At 45.6% G+C, this 19835-nt stretch overlaps 1 protein-coding gene and 1 pseudogene across 1 annotated transcript; one reads left to right on the top strand and one right to left on the bottom strand.

The window, feature by feature from the left end:
* Positions 1-19835, top strand: part of LOC113017517 (polymeric immunoglobulin receptor-like) — a 199039-nt gene that overhangs the window by 123489 nt on the left and 55715 nt on the right.
* Positions 10149-11328, bottom strand: LOC145425499 (tripartite motif-containing protein 29-like; annotated as a pseudogene). The gene has a single exon (XR_013906193.1). The product of XR_013906193.1 is annotated as a tripartite motif-containing protein 29-like (transcript).

Genomic DNA, 19835 nt, shown 5'->3' with positions numbered 1-19835 from the left:
GCCCTTGAGCTCCGCCGGCAGCCAGCGCCACGTTATCTTAGTGAACTTCTCAAATCACATACTCCTGCTAGAACACTTAGATCTGCCACTCAACTACTTCTGACCCAAACCAGATCTCGGCTGAAGTCCCGGGGTGACCGTGCGTTTGCTCTGGCTGCCCCAGTACTGTGGAATACCGTTCTTCTCGACCTCCGCGCATCTGATTCCATTGCACTGTTCAAATCACGACTAGAAACCCACTTATTCAATCTTGCCTTTCCCTCTAGTTAATATTTCTTTTATGATTTTATATTATGCACTTTTATGCTCATTTAATTTATTGTTTGCTCTGTACCTGTTCCTTTCCTATGTATCAGTGACAGCTACCTGCTTGCATACCTAGTACTTGCTTTGGTCCTATTTCTATTATCTTCCTTCTATTCTCTATGTTACTTGTTAAGCACCTTGGCATACCCTTGGTTTTTAATTGTGCTTTATAAATAAAGTTTTTTATTATTATTATTATTATTATTATTATTATTATTTATTATAAACTGAAGACATAACAATGAACTCCTTCCTAAATAAGCATGAAATTTCCCCCCAAAAAATGAGCATTTATCCAGAACTACCTGCACACGGTCAGAAAACCATGAGACTCCTAACCTCTCTGCCCATGCTTTTCCTCTTTCCAATCACACAGCTTTTCCAGCTGCCCTTGCACTTACATGATTAAACTAAAGCACCTCCTTTAGATTCTAATCCCAAACAGTGACATATCATTACTTTATGTAAACACAATGTACATTTTCAAATTTATTAATCCTGAAAAGATGAATTATGTAACGAATCTATGAATTATAAAACAAACATGAACTTAATCGTAAATAAAAAATACAAAGCAGACGTCTGGCACCTACAGACGCCCCCAGGCAAAGACAGAAAGTTCGGTCCCAGCTGATCCACAGATGATTCGCAGGTGCTTGTTTGTGTCAGGTGTGTTCATGAGAGGGTGAAGCTCCCAGGAGAATCCCACCCTTGTTATGTAAGAAGACACACACACACACACACACACACACACACACACAGGTAGTGCCACTGAGATGTTGTGTGAAGTTTTTTTTTTTTTTACTGACAACACAACAATGGGTATTTGACTGTTGAATGTGTCATCCTGGTGAGTTAGCTGTTAGCATCAAAGGTTCAAAGTAAATATGTTTAATTGTGTTTTATGTCAGAAATACGTCAGACTCACCCTGTAACTACATCATTATATTTTACATTACTCAGGAAAGACCGACTACAGTTAACACCATGATAAAGATTACACACTATAAATAGTTATCAAAGGACACAAATGTGTTTTTGTGTATATTGTTGTTGTTATTGGCTTAGCGAGGAAACGCTTGTGTGTCAGTTGAGTCACTCAGACTCTCCTCCACACAGTCCGCATTTATAACGTGCTTTAAAAACCTGAACATTACAGCTAACAGTTACATTTTCCATTGGTGCACAACTTGGAGCTAAACTTGTTTTAAAAACTTTAACTTTACACTTATTTCTTAAATTCATCTTTGTCAGTTTTTCAGAGCAGGGATCCATAATGTCAATTTGCCTTTTTATGTGTAGTGTTTCATGCCCACTTTAAGGGGCATCTACACAGGAAGAGAAAACTAGCTTTGTAGCAGCCAGAGACCTTTGAATGTCAGTGAAACTCAGCTCCTTAAAGCCACAGCTATTAACCACACACAGCGCAGTGTGGGTGAGTGCCAAGTTCAATTTTGAGACAAACAACTGAAGCGAGTATTAACTACTTAAAGTGAAAAGCATAATTTTACACATGGAATGCATCAATATGTGTCCTGTGGAAATATATGGTGCGGGAATAGTACTGTAAAGGAATAATGCACTGTTTGATATAAGTTTCCAAATAATCACGTTGAGATCAGCCTCTGTTTACTGTCCATGTAGATCTGCTAAAGGATGCTGGATATAGAGGTGCCATGTGACAGAGAGAATGGAGTCCTGGAGGGGAGGGAGGTGGTGAGCGTCCAGGCACGAGCCCTGGAGAAACCAGGTAAAGAGAACGGTGCACTGGAAACAAGGGAAAAACAGGGTTAATGCAGAAGCGCTAAAAAAAACAAAAAACAACTACAAAAAAACAAGTGAGAAAAAGTGGCTTCGTTACTACTTGATGGAGTGCAGGTGTCCATTGACCAGCGCTGGAAACTGACTCCACCCCAGAGTGAGCAGAACCCAACCTGAGCTCAGGAGAGGAGAGAAAAACAAACTGCAGATACCACAACATCCCAGATTATCACACAGTTTCATAAATGTCTGCTGTGCTGTAGCAACACATGCAAAAACTCTGTTCTTTACCACAATGATGTGCTGAGCTGTTGTACTCGGGGCGGTCCCGCACAGTCCTGGCCTGGCAGACTCCCACTGCAGCCTTCAGGAGACCCCTCTGTATGGCTGGGCATGCTAAATCAAGTCTGAGAGAGAAACATATTTATGTGCTGTATATGAGATCTGGCAGCCAAGAGAAAAGTGTTGATCATCTGTGTTTTCACACATTTAAAAAAAATGGTATCTGCATTCATAAAATAATCAAATGGTGTAATGAAGTCAGGTTTTTCACCAAATGAATAGATGTGAATATATGAAATGCACAGAGGCCCAGTAAAAGAAAAAGAAGCATTTTTTGTTGTTAAGTTATTAAGTTATTGTTCAAACACTGAAAATGATCAGAATATTTTCACTTTATGTTCAGATGTTGAGAAACTCAGATGAGCGACTGGTTGTCATAGCAATGGTTGATAACCTTTGACCCCTTCTGAGTTCATGCTGTGGCTGTTACACTCTGGTGTTCATTCTTTCATTCATGCAGGCTCCAGGATACAGACTGAGTCTTTTGTCAACATTTCAAATGTGTCATCATTTGAAGTGATGAAAATGTAGAAACTGCAAAGCTCTCACTCTGTGACAGCTGTGACAGGATCCAACATAGAGGTGGAAAATGCTGAAAGCTGGACATTTGAGTTGGCTTATTTGAAGTGTTAAAATATTTGGGAAGCTGCTGAAATAGTCTGAACCATTCACCTGCGAGGAGCAGAACTGCAGCAGGTAACAGCTGATCTTTGTGTCCTTCACACTCAGACTTAAAGTTCAGAAAAAGTGAAAACAAAGTAAGTGTGTGTGTGTGTGTGTGTGTGTGTGTGTGTGTGTGTGTGTGTGTGTGTGTGTGTGTGTGTGTGTGTGTGTGTGTGTGAATGTAGTATTGTTCTATTTGCTGTTTGGCATTTTTCTGGTGAAAGCTAATTTTGACTTTTTGTTATTAATGACTTACTAATTTTGACTTCATAAAAAAAGAAGAAAAAACTGAGTTTGTGTCCACATTCGGGTCAGCCTTCATCTGACTTTTTTCAGAAAGCACCTGCTTACATGTTGCCTCAGTCTGCATGTCCCCCTTCACCATAGTCAAGCACTTTGTCTTTGGTCTCCTCTGTGTTCAGCATCATTTGTCTGACATATCTCTCTCTCTGTGTCCAAACCATCTCTAAAGATGCTGATCATTTCTGATCCCGTCAAAAATCCCAGTATAAATTGTAGCATTAAGCACCACAGTAAGAGCAATTTGAGGATTTTTTTTTCTGCATTTGGAGCCTATTTATTTACAGAGATAATGAGCTGAAGAGAAACTTTACATTCTTCATGAGACACTAAAACTTCTGCAGACTTTTCAGGCAAAGCATGAATAAAACGGCATTTGTCCTCCACTTCTACCCAAACAAATCTGTTATCTTAATGACCTTGTAGTACCATATCACCCTATTAGAGCACTTCGCTCTCGCTCTGCAGGCCTACTTGTTGTTCCTAGAGTATTTAAAAGTAGAATGGGAGGGAGAGCCTTCAGTTTTCAGGCCCCTCTTCTGTGGAACCAGCTTCCAGTTTGGATTCGGGAGACCGACACTATCTCTACTTTTAAGATTAGGCTTAAAACTTTCCTTTTTGCTAAAGCATATAGTTACGGCTGGACCAGGTGACCCTGAATCCTCCCTTAGTTATGCTGCAATAGACGTAGGCTGCTGGGGGATTCCCATGATGCATTGAGTTTTTCCTTTCCAGTCACCTTTCTCACTCACTATGTATTAATAGACCTCTCTGCATTGAATCATATCTGTTATTAACCTCTGTCTCTCTTCCACAGCATGTCTTTTATCCTGTCTTCCTTCTCTCACCCCAACCGGTCGCAGCAGATGGCCGCCCCTCCCTGAGCCTGGTTCTGCCGGAGGTTTCTTCCTGTTAAAAGGGAGTTTTTCCTTCCCACTGTCGCCAAAGTGCTTGCTCATAGGGGGTCATATGATTGTTGGGTTTTTCTCTGTATCTATGAAGCGCCTTGAGGTGACTTTTGTTGTGATTTGGCGCTATATAAATAAAATTGAATTGAATTGAATTAAATTGAAATACTTAGAACATATATTAGAGGGAACAGAATTTATTCCATTTGACAGACTAGTTGCACAATATGGGATCAACAAGAAAAGATTTTTAGAATATCAACAAATTAAATCCATAGTAAAAAAGAAATTTAACCTCAGTCAAGTTGAATTACAAACACCACCAAGTGCGGTACATTTTCTTACTGTTAAATTCCCCAAATTATTATCTAAAATATACAGAACACTTTCTAAATTAGATGAATCAATATCCCTTCCTATTGCAAAATGGGAAGCAGATTTATCAGTCAGCTTAGACCAAAACTTCTGGTCTCAGATTTGCTTAAAAACCTTTAAATTGATTAAAAATCCCAGTCTGCAATTAATACAATACAAAATACTACATAGAGTGCACTATACAGGTCATTGGATGTTCAAGATGGGCTTTACATCTTCCAACAACTGCTCACACTGTCAAGGCAATACACCAGACAATTACATCCACGCTCTTTGGTTCTGTCCACCAGTTTTGGCACGAGATATGTGAAGACTTATCAAAGTGTCTGAAATGTAAAATTCCAACCTCCCCTTTAGTATGCTTGTTGGGAAAATTGGATGAGGTCACTACAGAAACTAATACAGTCCACATGGTTTTTACTGCCCTATGCATCGCCAAGAAAACAGTCCTCATGAACTGGAAAAATAAAAATAATCTTAATTCTATCCAATATAGAAACAATCTAATAGATCACATTAGTCTTGATATAGCCTCTGCCACCACATCAGATCAATCCCTCTGGGCTCCTTTGATCGGCTCCATCACCTAGCGGGGGTAGGGGGTCGTGGTTTGGTCCCGCCTTAGCTATTGTGGTTGATGTGGAATTGGGACGGGCTTAGGGCACCTGGAGGATGTGGAGCAGGGAAATTATTTTACTGCTATTGTTAAAGAATAATCATCATCACCATTGCATTAATAATATAATCTGTAGTTTATATTGCATTCAGAGGTTGAACAGTGTGTCTTTCAGAAAAGGCTAAAAGTCACAGGCTGACAGGAAACAGGCTTGCAGAGAGTTTGCAGAAGTGAAACCAGTCTTAGGTTATTTTGAGCAGCAGGCCAGACGAGGCCATTTGAATTACTAGGTTATTCAAATTGATCATTGCTTTAACAATGTAACAGATAGCTTTAAGATGGCCTTAAGATGTTTATGCATTCAAGTTATTATATTAATTTTGTATTTCAGATGCAGTTATAACTATTTTATACATAATGCATATCTGTGCTTATTTGAGTTGATGTTCAGGTTCATTAATGGTCTAAAGCTTCACTAGTGAGAGTGTCTAGATGATCCATGCTGAGGGAAAACTAGAACATAGAAGGAATTGCAATACATGCTTACAAAACACTTATATCAGTTTATTTTAATATCTTTTATATGTTCATATTCTTGTATTAAGCTTTTAGTAGGGGTTCTTGATTAAAACATTTATTTAGTAGATGACATATCCATAATTTTAGTTCAGTTATTACATATCTGAGAGTGGCTTCTGTCTCTCTGTCTAGAGGTCAGGAGCTAGTCGCGAGGTGAAATAGGGTGCAATTGTGGTTAGCACACAGACACACACACACTCAGTTAGAGAGAATCATTTATAGGTAAAAGTTTAATCATGTTTTGCTTGGGGTTGCAAAAAGAGCAGTTTGTCGCAGAACTGCTGCTGAGGTGCCAAGATGACAAGCGAGCATCCGGCAGTGACAGGAAGCACCTGTTATGAAGATAGAAGACAATTGTTCTTTTAAATTGTGTCAAAAGTCGTTGTGGTTTTGATATTGACGTATGTGTATATATCCTGTCTGTGACGCATGAAGGGGCGTCAGTAAATCAAGCCCTGATGCTATAAAAATCTGTGTATGCTTTGAGGAAGTCGAAGATCACTTGCTGTCTGCGTACAGAGTGTTCTTCCCACACGTGTGTAGTCATTAAAATCATTGTTTGACCAAGAGCTTCTGGACCATGGTGGTTTGTACTCTCCTTCCTCAATTTTTGAACCTTAACAAGGACCCCTAGAGACGTTATCCCTGGAGGGCTTAACCCGGGGGTTGTGTTCATAACCTGGTTAGTGGCTCTGGTCGCTCTTAGAGGTTGTTCTCCTTGTGGCTGCGTGCAGCGGGGCTGGAGGATGGTCTGTACTGGTGGACGTAGGTTACTGGCCTGGTGAACTGGCTGCCCCTGAGTGGATCCGGGGCAGGCGTGGGGGTTTGGGGTTCGGGGGTGCTTCGCCTCCGTGCTGGGGCTCTGGCTGGGCCCTGGGGGCTTCGGTCCTCGTCGGTGTGTCACCGAGGTTGTGGGCGGGTGGGTGCACGAGGGCTCAGCCCTGGCGCAGGGGGCCTCTTGTGCATCGTCTAACTGGGGGGCTCTTCAACTGGCGGGGAGGTTGTTCCATCCTTGCAGGAGTCCACTCTGCAGGTGGGGGAGAGACATAGGAGAGGTGGAGAATAAACTTAACCTGGGTGTCTGTTGTCTTGTGTAGTCTGGGAGATGATTGAATGTTGGGGTGGGTACAGTTTCCTCTGCGGTGGGGTAGGGTGGGCTGCCCCGGGTCCTGTGGGGCTTGGCAGTGCTACCGTAGGCCCCGGTCTGGATGGACCTGGGCTCCCTTGCCTTGGTGGTTACCAGAGGAAGGGGGTGCCTACTGGGGTCAGCGGGGGAGCTGGCCCTAGGGAGGGGCATCCTCGCCTCCCTCCTTTTCCTCCCCATCCCTGGCTACCTCCCTCTTCCCGCTCCACCACACTCACCCACACAGGTAGGGCCTTGGGGTGCGGGTGTGTCACAAGGGTGCAGGGGAGACAATTCCCCCCCCCCCCCCCCCCTCTGTCCCCTCTGTCCCCTTCTGGCCACCTGTGCCTCAATTTTATCTCACAACTTAGACATCCACATTACTTACACTCTCATAACACGCACATATATATAGGGCCTTGAGGGTGGGCACGTTAACGCCGTCCAGTGGACGGTCTGTGTACTCAAACCTACGTCTGGCGCCGGTGCCCACCTCTCAATTTTAAATCCATGTAGACATTGAGGGTTCTCGGGAGGGGCCGTGCTAACACCTGCTGCTCTCTGGCAGCAGCACCATGCTTTCCCTTGTTTTAAATGCACTTTAGAACAACACGCAGCAACACTACACATGAGCAGGAGGAGGGAGGTATGGGGTCTTCACACACCCCCGTTCTCTACTAGCCATCGGGGCGGGGGGGCTGGGAAGAGATGTTGGCTGTCCGATTGGCCTCCATGCTGCTGAGGAGCATGAGACGGTCTGCTTGCCTCCACCCCGGGGGGAAGGGTAACATCTCTTGGGTCTGGGTTTTGTTTCCCCCTCTGGGGGCGAGGGTACCTGGACCCGGGGTATAGAGTATGTTTGGGGAGTGTGATTGTGTGTACTTGTCCATTTATGTCAATCCTTACCTTGGGTGAGTGCTGAGTGTTTGTATATGTGTGCATGAGGGTGGGAATGCATGTTTGTGTCTGTGTGTGCCTGTTTGTCTGTGTCTATATGTCAGGTCGGGTCTTAGACTCCACCTCTCTGGGAACTCCCAGGCCCTCCAAAGTGTGGAGGCCTATCTCCCCTCACCACACTCCCTGCCGGTGACTGATGCCCTCAGGGGTCGGTGCATTGGTGGTTCTTGGTGTCCGGGGCTGGGCGCTCAGGTATGTACCAGCTCACTCCCGGTGGCTACTTGGCGGGGCCTGGTGCCTGTTGCTTGGTCAGGCCTCTGGGCCTGCGGCTCGGTTCACTCTGGCACAGCTGGCTGCCGGCAGAGCCAGCGGGCATGCCGGTGCAGCCCCCTCTAGCTTCTGCTCAGTGGATACTGGGTGACGCCTCGTCTGGGGATCCTCAGCCCTTCCCATGAGGGTGGCACGGATGCCCCTCCGGTGGTCCTCCTTGGGCTCTCGCACTCTGGGGCCTCTGGATGTCTGGGGCCTGGATCTCCTCCATGCCTGCTTCACGCCCTGGGGGATGGGGCTATGGCTCTCTAAATCCTCTTGCAGACCATTACATGTGGAAACCATTTTAATACAAGTGCGCTGATCCACACAGGTGTGCACATGGGTGTTCACTGTTCGTAGACTTAAATTACACCTTTCTTGGCTGCTACTTCAAAGCACATTGTGCGCTGTCTGTCCTGCATACTGCACAACAAGATTGAATATTTAGTATTTACTGCTGTTTACACTTAGCTAGATTAATGCGATGGTGTTGTGTTTAGTATGTTGCTTTGGTTTTTTTTTTTGCTTGTTTTCTATTCTTTCTCTCTCAACAGGTGATCCAGGAGATTTTTTTTCTCCCCCCCTTCTCACTGTCCCTCTCCCCTTCTGTTTTTCTTTTCCTTCCTCTTCCTTTCTCCCTTTCCTATCCCTCACTCATGTCTGTCCCGTCTGTAACAACTGAAAATAAAATAAAATAAATAATAAAAATAAAGGTCGATCAAATGGACCAATACGGCAATGCCACGATGATCCATTTGGAAAAATAAATCCATTGGGTATCCTTGTTGGTCTTCAGACAACAATTCTGACGGCTAAAGAACCAAATGGGACAGGCAAAAACAAAAAAAATGCATAAATGATCAAGTGTGATCAAACTTTTCATATGAAAAATAATATTAAATGTCAAACATTAAGTATTTAATTTTTGTTACATTTTAAAAGTTCAAACCTCAAACACATTAAGTTTACAGTCATATCTGATCAAGAAAATCAACAATCTTCACATTTCAGAAACTGGAACCAGCTTTAAATGTGACTAAAATAATGATAAAACAATCAATTCTCTAATCATTGACTAACTGATGAATCACTGCAGCTCCAATATATTGTTGCATTTGACAACCCACTACAGCAACTACAGAATAAAAGCACTAACCAGACTGAAGACAGATTTCAAACATGTTGAATATGAAGAGTAGTATCATTTAAACTCACATGATTATCAGCCATAAGAAAAAAATCAGGTTTATATTGATGTAAGGTATATAAATGTAAGTACAGTTTGAATCAGTGCAATATTATTTTCACACATCAATGGACCACTGAACTTCTCAGCTTCTAAAATGTAAAGCCTCATTTAGAAACTGCACAAGTACATATAATGGTCAGGGATCAACATGAACCTGTCTTCTTTGTTTGACTTTAATCAACTCTGCAGTGTCTCCATTATACAACCCAAGACAAAGTCCAGCATAGAGCGGCTGAGTGAATGTGGTCTGGACTCTGTGGAGGAGAGTCATGGTTTCAGAGACGCTGTAGAAAGACAGAATACCTGCTCTGTGATCCAGGTACACTCCTACTCTGGAGGACCGAGGACCTGAGAGGACAGTTCGGACATTGTTGTGTCGAAATTTATAACTGTTTATGTAACAATGTAATGCCCAAGATTTGTCATTGTTTCCAAATAAACATTCATTGCCCGTCCCCGCTCTGCTGATATACTTGTATGGAATTGCTACACGAACTGCTCTCCCTCTCCACTCCACCTCCCAGTAACAACGTCCAGTCAGACTCTCTCTACTCAGGACCTGTAAACATCCAGTGAATCTGTCTGGATGATCAGAATAAAACTGTTGTTGTTTCATAAATGTTACTTTTCTGTTCCCCTCAGATAATAACAGACGTCTGTGTGCTGTGTTTGGATCCAGTGTGATTTCATGTGAATATTTTAAGAATCCAGCTCTGGTCTTTGGCTCAGGTGGTGACAGTAAAACATCCTCTTCAGTGACTGTCAGTGAGATGTTTGTCCATTCCTCTCTCAGAATGTCCTGTAGTTTATCTCTGGTCTCTGACACAGCTGCTGTCACATCCTCAAAGTAGCTCAGAGGACGAATATTGATGCTGGATGAGTGTGTAGACTCACTGAGTGCTGACAGTGAGGGGTAGTTGTGTAGAAACTGGTTGTGATCCTCTGTGTGTGAGAGCTGCTCCAGCTCGCCGTCTTTCCTCTTCAGCTCAGCGATCTCCTGCTCCAGCTTCTCCTGAAGCTCTTTGACTCGACTCACTTCAGTTTCCTGCTGGGATCTGACCTGCTGCTTCACATCAGAGCTTCTTTTCTGGAGGAGACGGATCAGCTCAGTGAACATCTTCTCACTGTCCTCCACTGCTTTATCAGCAGAGCCATTGATGGCCTCCACCTCCTGTTGAAGCAGCTTCACATCTTTCTCTCGCTCCTGGATTCTCTGCTGGATGTTTAGTCGTCTCACCTCGAGCTCATTCTGCTTCTCAGTCCTTTCTGCTGCAGCTGGGACTGTTTCATGGCCTTTATGTTCATCCACTGTGCAGAGATAACAAATACTCTGCTGATCAGTACGACAGAAAATTTTCATCACCTCATCATGACGAGAGCAGATTTTCTCCTGGAGCTTCTTGGAGGGGGCCACCAGCTTGTGTTTCTTAAACTGAACTACATCATAATGAGGTTGGAGGTGTTTCTCACAGTAAGAAATTAAACAGACTAAACAGGACTTGATGGCTTTCAGTTTCCTCCCAGTGCAGACATCACAGGCCACATCTTCAGGTCCAGCATAGCAGTGATCAGCTGGAGCATCTTGGAGTCCAGTCTTCTTCAGCTGCTCCACTAAAGCTGCTAACATGGTGTTTTTCTCCAGGACAGGCCTCGGTATGAAAGTTTTCCTGCACTGAGGGCAGCTGTGGATTCCCTTCCTGTCCTCTTCATCCCAGAAACCTTTAATACAGTTCCTGCAGTAGCTGTGTCCACAGGGAATAGTCACCGGATCCTTCAGTAGATCCAAACAGATGGAACAAGAGAAGATTTCTCGATCCAGCTGAACTCCTTTCTGTGCCATTTCTCCTCTCAGTGTCAGTGACTGTGTGAGTTTCTCGTCCTTATGACTCTAACTAGTCTGAGCTCTGATCTCAACAACATGTTTCTGCAGTGAATGGAGCCTGTCAGCTCTTACATGTCACCACATGTTGGTTACACCTATCTTCAAAGTGCAGATTTGAAGGGGAGGGAATGAGGAAACATGTGCACAGAGAGGAGGTGCTGTGTTCAAGAGCAGGAAGAAGAGGGAGGGTTATCAGGCTGTGCTTCACTCCAGGAAGAGGAGCAGTTTCAGAGCGATACTGTGTGTTTAACCCTTTTTTATTTACTGCTCACATTAACTTTTAAGCTTGTTAACCCTTTCTTTGTTAACCCTTTCTTTTCTATAAATAAACTTCACTTTAAAAATGTCTTCAGTTCTCACTGAAGTTAACAAACAGTTTTAGTCAATGCATGAGGATAATGATCCTAATCATACAGATAAGGCAGCCACTGACATGATGCTTATGTTGCATTTAAGTTTGTGTTCATTTCAGTTGTTTCTGTCCCTCAAACACCATCAGAGGTGAGAGGGTGCAGCGGGTGTAGTAGTTGGTATATGAGGCAGTAAACAAATTAAAGAGTTTTCTTACACATTCATCTCCACAAAAATGTGATAAATGTTTGACAGGAATAAAAAGAAACTCTGATCCTTCTTTAAAAGTATTTTATGGTCGAGTTGATCACACGGAATCGTCTTGAGGACGTGGCTAAATACAGGTATGTGAGAACCAGTGTACGGTTTTTACTAAGCTAACTACCTTTAATTTAGTAAACTCCCACCGTAAGGGTGTGTTTTAACTGATGAAACTGTGTCGTACTCAGGCTCGGACATCTGATTGCTGCCTTTTATAAGCTTTATTGCACAAGCTAACACCATTACAGTAACCTTGCCTTTACAGAAGCCAGGTAATCAACTGAAAGACACAAAATAAAACAACCATACAACATTAACAAAGCAACACTATTAATGACAGTACAGTTTGGTAATATTCATATCTATAGCTTTAACATGTTACTTAGTTAACACAGAAACTCACCAGCTCGGCTTCATCAGTCATAACAGCAATATCAATGAAAATAAGATCCGGCAGGTAGGATCTATGAGTGCCCGTTAACACGTACCATCCCAGACTTACATAAATCACTCCGTCTTAAATAAATTTGTCATTTAAAGCAAATATGGGTCTGGCTGATAATAAATCCCAACAAACAAATTGGCATGTTAGTAGTATGGGAAAAAACCACACACCTCCCACTTGGGCTACGTGTCAGACTAAGTAGGCCACAATAACCAGTAGCAGTAAACACTAATATAGAAAACAAAAACCCTTATAACCGTGTTTTAAACAGGTTGGGCCTGGTCCCCACACCAAAGAGTCCCCAATCCGCAAGTATTTCTCAGGTACTCAGGGGGATGAACCACATCCCTCTTGCTCCTCTACTGGCAGTAACACCACCAACCTCCTTACGTCCCTGTGGAGAATGGTGGAATGACATGGTTCCCTGTCCTTCCTTGCCTGAGACCAGTTGATGGGACGACTACAACAAATCCTTACTTTGACGTCTCGAAAAACACCCCGGTGATCTGGATCTGCCTCCTCCACGCGGCCCAGCCTGAAACGGCCCCTAAGTGCGTTCTGATTTGCCACCCAGACAAGGTCCCCAACAGAGACATTTCTCGCCAGGGCATGCCATTTTTGCCGAACAAACAGGTGCGGCCCGGCCAACTGACTCCACCGTCTCCAAAACTTGTCCACTTCCACCTGGACTGCACGTAGACGACTGAATGGGTAGGCAGGGAACTCAAAACCTATGTTGTCGCCTCTGGGTCCTGCCCGACCCAACAACAAAGAGTTTGGTGTCACAACATCTACAATTTCTTTCTGAACTTGAGCTCTGGCCCCGATAGGCCTCTCATTGGTGAGGTTGGCCGTCAAATAGAGGAGGGCTTGGAATTCCAGAGCAGTCAAGTTTCCCTCCTCACCAGCGTTACTCAACGCCCTTTTCAACACGCGAACAGCTGCCTCTGCTGCTCCATTCCGGTGTGGGGAGTCCGCTGTACTAAACTCCCACATCCAGTCAGAACCAACTATGGCTGCCTTTCTTTGGATCTCTTCTTTGTCGATACTCGCAAGGAAATCGTAGAGCTCCTTCAGTGCAGGTTTAGCTCCCACGAAATTGGTCCCCTGGTCAGACCAGAGTTTCTTGGGGTGACCCCTCAGAGCAGTAAACCACTGGTATGCCTTCAGAAAGCCCTCAGTTGACAGATCTTCAACTATGTCTGCTTGAACTGCTCTTGAGGCCATACAGCTAAAAACCATGCCCTCGTCACCTTACTGAGCAACATATCCACGAATCAATCACCTTCCGTACGATCCTGGAACCTTGAACTACCTAGCCCCTCTTCCTCATCCGAAGAAGGGTGGCAGAAACACCTTCATGGTTGACACAATGGGCGTCCTCAACAAGGAGAGAGCTTAACCGACACTTGTAGGGGATCAATGGGACCGGTGGTGGTTGAGCGTCGCCATAGGGAAAGTCACACCAGCTTGGGCAGCGAGGCATAAGTCCTGAAACGCCTCTACCCACTCCTGAGCCGTGGGCACTGCCTCCCACTTTAATCCTACAGCAGTTCGACCCCTGCCAGATAACCTAAAGCACAAGGCTCTGTGGACATAAGCTATGACCCCACAGAGCTTGGCTAGGCAATTGAACCGTGAAAGATCTACTTGATTTATCAAGGCTGAACCCCAGTACTCCTTGATCCTGAAGACATTAGAAGCAACAGAAGGAGACCCTTTTGTCACGGCGAGTGAGAAGAGCTGTGTGAAAAAGGAAAAAGAGGATCCAAGCGCAGGCAGTTGTGAAGGTGTGAAGGTGATTTATTGAACACAAAAATATAGAGAGGCAAACGGCAAAACGGAGAACTAAACTATACTGGGACAACTAAACTACAGAGCATGAACAAGAACACGAACCTGAACATAAAGGAAGGAAGGCGATGGTACATGATGATGATGACGACAGGGAACACATGGATGAAACATGGTGGATACTCAGACGGACCAGCAACTACAATGACAGAGGACACGACTTAAATACACACAGAGAAACACAGGGGAATTACACACAGGTGGTGGACACAGCTGGGAATAATCAACAAGACGAGACAGAGGTAAAACTGAACACACTCACATGACGCAGACCTTCACAATAAAACAGGAACAAGAAACCATCACACTAAGACCCAGACTCGACATAGAGAGACTGACAGAAAATGACACATGGAAACAAAAAACAAGGAGCACAAGAGTCCAGATCAAACCAAAAACAGGTCAACACAAAACAAGACTATTCATGAGTCCACAGTAAAGTCTGGGGGTCGATTGGAGGTCAACAACACAAGAGCCAAAACAGTTCAGGGGGCCGACCGTGCACACGGCAGCGACGGGCAAACAGTTCAGGAGGCCGACCATGCACACGGCAACGGCAGGCAAAACCAATGAGGATGCCGACCACTTGGAAGGCAGTGGCGGCCACCGAGCAGGTCCAGAGGTCGGCTGCGATGCCAGCGGCGGCGACGAACTCCTTCCGGAGGCCGTCCCCGAAGGCCATAATGCCAACTTAGAGGCCTGGAAAACGGCCGGCAGAGGCGAGGCGGAACAGGTCGAGCTGGCTCTGACGGCTGTGTGGCAACCGCAGGACCAGACGAGGCAGGACCAGACGAGGCAGGACCAGACGAAGGCGGAGCTGGACCAGACGAAGACGAAGGCGACGTCACGGAGGCTGGACCAGGCGTGGATGAAGCCACAGAGGCTGGACCAGGCGTGGATGAAGCCACAGAACCTGATGGCAGCGATGCTGCAGGCGGTGATGCTGCAGGCGGTGATGCGAATGCTGTAGGCGATGATGCGAATGCTACAGGCGATGATGCGAATGCTACAGGCGATGATGCGAATGCTGCAGGCGATGATGCTGCAGGCGATTATGTAGAAGTCGCTGGGGATGATTCAGCAGATGACGGCTGAACAGACCTCCCCGGACCATCAGCAGATGTGAGGGTGTGCTGGCTGGGTCCTCCAGGATCCTCAGCTAACGAGGCGTGGTGCTGGGTGGGCTCCTCGGACCCTCCAGCAGACGTGGCATGAGGCTGGACGGGCTCCTCGGACCCTCCAGCTGACAAAACTTGAGGCTGGCTGGGTTCTCCCAAACCCCCAGCAGACAAAACCTGAGGCTGGCTGGGTTCTCCCGAGCCCCCAGCTGACGAAACCAGAAGCTGGCTGGGTTCTCTCGAACCCCCAGCTGACGACACTTGAGGCTGGACGGGCGACTCGGGCCCTACAGCTGACGACACTTGAGGCTGGATGGGCGACTCGGGCCCTCCAGCTGACATGGCGTGAGGCTGGACGGGCTCCTCCGGCCCTCCAGCTGAGATAGACGACTGAATGGGTCCCTCTGGTCCTCCAGCAGAGGACAGGGGCAGAGGGGCGAACTCACTGGAGCTCTCAGCAGGGGATGACGGCTGAGACTGCTCAGTAAAGTCCTCTAGTGATGCTGCTGGTGCTGGCATCTTGACCTCTAGGGGTCCAGAGTTGGCTGGTGACTGACACCCAGCCTCTGGGGAGGCCCTAGAGGGAGCAACTGTCTCTGAGATGGCCAGCTTAAGTGAACCAGCTAAAGTTTGTATGAAGTGTGTTCCCTGCTTGTAATGAGGCTGTGAGGATGATGAGTGAGTGAATGAGTGGGTAGGCTGCTGAGCTATAAGTAGCAGAGACGATTGCAGTGGAGGCGTAATAGATGGTGAAGTGGCTGACTGAACTGAGGGCAGCGCGGCTGCTGACTGAACTGAGGGCAGCGTTACAGGCCTGGCATTTAACTGGGATGGAAGTGAGGATGGGACAATGGAGCGGACATGGTCATAAACATGGAACGAGGGTTCAGAACAGGCAATCAGAAATCATTGTTATCCTCAGTAGAAACACAAAAAAATTGCCCCAGAAACAACAGTCACAGAAGCAACAGAGTCAACAAAAGTGTCCCTTTCACTCACCACAGCCGGCTGCTCTGACATTCTGAACTCCGGCTGTGGGGTGTTGCGCCGGCGGCGCGAACGTCGCTTCCTCCTTGGAGACGGCTCCGACGGGCCGGGTAACTCCTCGGGTAACTCCTCATCCGGCGGTACGTGGATGAGGAGAAGCGAGCGGGCGAGCAGTAGCGGCGGGGTGGTAGAGGTGTAGTTCGTGGAGAATGAAGTTTTGCACGAGCGGGTGCAGTGAGTCCAATAGCCAGGGATAATTGGAAATAAGCTGTTGTAGCCTGACTTCCAGAACGTAGAGAAACACTTCTCCCTCATGCTCAAGCCACAGGTTGATTAATTTTGACACTGAGTCCGTTATGAGCTCTCGAAGCTCCGTGGGTGGGGTGAATGCCGCTGGATCCATACCTGGCTGGTCCGTACTGTCACGGCGAGTGAGAAGAGCTGTGTGAAAAAGGAAAAAGAGGATCCAAGCGCAGGCAGTCGTGAAGGTGTGAAGGTGATTTATTGAACACAAAAATATAGAGAGGCAAACGGCAAAACGGAGAACTAAACTATACTGGGACAACTAAACTACAGAGCATGAACAAGAACACGAACCTGAACATAAAGGAAGGAAGGCGATGGTACATGATGATGATGACGACAGGGAACACATGGATGAAACATGGTGGATACTCAGACGGACCAGCAACTACAATGACAGAGGACACGACTTAAATACACACAGAGAAACACAGGGGAATTACACACAGGTGGTGGACACTGCTGGGAATAATCAACAAGACGAGACAGAGGTAAAACTGAACACACTCACATGACGCAGACCTTCACAATAAAACAGGAACAAGAAACCATCACACTAAGACCCAGACTCGACATAGAGAGACCGACAGAAAATGACACATGGAACTAGACAAATACTAAGCAGACACAACCGAAGAACAAATCCTAAACACAAACAGAGACATGAAACTCTAATAATAAACATCATAATCATCATCATCAACACGACAACAGAACAAGAAAACAATCCCTGATGCAAACTTAAACCAAAACATAATAAACTCAAAATACTGGGTAGAAACTGACCCAGAACCGTGACACCTTTAGTCTCAAAAGACGTAACCTTGTTGCTGAATGGTAAAAGCTCTGGACTTACTCGGCCGCCGACCACGGCTTTGACGCTATCAAAACCATCTGAAGTAGTCTGCACCCTTTCCTACGACCTTGTTAAGATTGCAGAAAAAGCCTTTCTTTGGAGTCAACTGACGACTTCTCTAGTCCCAGAGGCCACCTCTGCATCCGACTTTATGGGCCATTCATCTACTGGCTTGGTTAGGAACATGGGACCGGTCTGCCATAGAGTCCTCACCAAGCTGCTCAGGGGAACATCCTGTTGTGACCAGGTCAGCCACGTTGAACTGGCCAGGAAGCCACCACCAGTCGGTCACAGTCCCGGCCTTCTGTATCTCTCCCACTCAATTGGCAAAGAAGGTCTGGAACCCGTAACTCTCCCGTTGGATGGCAGCTAACACAGTCTGACTGTCCAGAAAATGGTACCAATGATCTATTTCCAACCGACTGTACTTCAGAAAGTAACCTTTCAGGCGAGTGGCAAAAACAGCTCCACAAATCTCTGCCTTGACAGCATCTCCCTTTTGTTCGATTGGAGTCAATTTGGCCTTGGACTCCACGAGCCGAGTCTTGACCCCTCCAGACGTTTCCCAGCGCAGGTACAGGACCGGTCCGTATGAGTCACAACTCCCATCAGAGAACGTGATCCCCCAGGGTTTACCCACCCAGCCGGAGGGTGTAATACTCCTGGGAAAGGTGATGGTACTCAGCCACGTGTACTCCTCAAAGAGCTTGACCGCTCTCCCACGTAGTTCACTAGACAGCGGCTTATCCCACGTATCCTTAGTCAGCATCCCGGCCTCCTGAAAGGCTCTTCTGACAAGAATATCACCTTCGTACGCATCTTCTTGTTTCTCGCTGAGAAGTTAAGTTTCTTGAAGACGTCTCACCTCTCATCTGAGAAGCTTCTTCAGTTCTGAGAGTCTACTTACAAATCACATTATGCATACTGAGTTTAAATGCTCTCTTTAAAGGCTTCACCTGTTCATTATTTCTCATTTATTTATAAGTTCTGTCTGCCTTTTATCATAATTACCATTTTATTCTTTTTATATATTTCCGTTTAACCTCTGCAGATCAGGCTAATTTCACTGAGTGCAGAATACGTGTACAAAGCCGAACAAAAGAGCAACATCACAATAACATGGCTCAAAATTTCAACACTAACAGGCCTCCTGACTTCCTGCAAAAAGACCTAATGAATGTGAAAAGGAAAACACATCTTTATAGGGCTTTGGAGCGTGATGTCACAGGGGTGGGCGTGGAAAGGACTTTGGCCCGATCCGCCATTTTGGGGGTCTAAGTAAGGAGCGAAAGCATAGCCATGGTTCGTACTTGCTGTGTGGTCGGCTGCAATGTTCGATCTTACGACCGGCACGGGAATAAGTTTGGATTGTCTTTTTATGCTTTCCCAACCTGGAAGCAACATGAAGGAGCTCATGTATCGGATATTACCAAACGAAGGCGTCTAGCCTGGATAGCAGCCGTGAGACGAGCTGATATCAAGTTCTGTTACATCTCCAGATATCAGTTGGTGTGCTCAAGACATTTTCATTCCGGTAAGTTCTAAATATGTTCACATCACACTTTATAGCTGAATAATATCATCGTTGGTGGTCTCGGAAGTTATAGAAATTGCGATCAAACATCGAATGGAGTAACTTGATTGGTTGATGTAAAGACAATAAATGAAATGAGACAGGAAGGACACAAATTGGCGTTAATAATTTGCCCGATTATCAATGTGTTAATTTGCATCTACTTTACAATTATGGGCATATAATATGATAACGATATTTTAGCAGTTCAATGATAAATGTATAACATTAATTATGGTGGGGGGTGGAAAATGGCTATTTCACTCGATGCACTCCAGCTGACTTACTTTGGTATGAATGACAACGTACTCAGAGTTTGGCGGCTTGAAAATAGCCAAATCTTGCACCCAGCCATTTGTAAATTGGATGTGCGCCTCCAGTGACTTGTAATTACGAAACTGGTTCGCTGTGTAAGCGCTTACTCCTCAAACAAGATACGTAAAGATATCGGGGTAGGACAGTGGCGGTAAGTCGTCTGGGTCTTTACTCCACTGCCGTATTTCATATGGGTCCAGATTTGCGATGCACTCTATTTTTTTCCAAGTACCGCTGCTTCGCCTCTGGACGCAATCGGTCTCTATACCGTCCGTTTTCTTTTGAGCTGCTTTTAAGCATGTTTCTTGTCATCGTCGTTCCAACACAGTGTGTTTGTTTTGATTCGTAGACCCCGAAAATGGAGCTGCGCTCCCACAATGCATTGCGGCGTGACGTCAACTCCAAAGCCCTATTCTATAACAGTGAGACTAACACTGAGGCGTATCCAGATGAGCACTA

Source organism: Astatotilapia calliptera, chromosome 3 (genome assembly GCF_964374335.1).
Source record: "Astatotilapia calliptera chromosome 3, fAstCal68.1, whole genome shotgun sequence".
Lineage (NCBI taxonomy): Eukaryota > Metazoa > Chordata > Actinopteri > Cichliformes > Cichlidae > Astatotilapia > Astatotilapia calliptera.
This window is presented reverse-complemented; position numbering and strand designations above follow the sequence as displayed.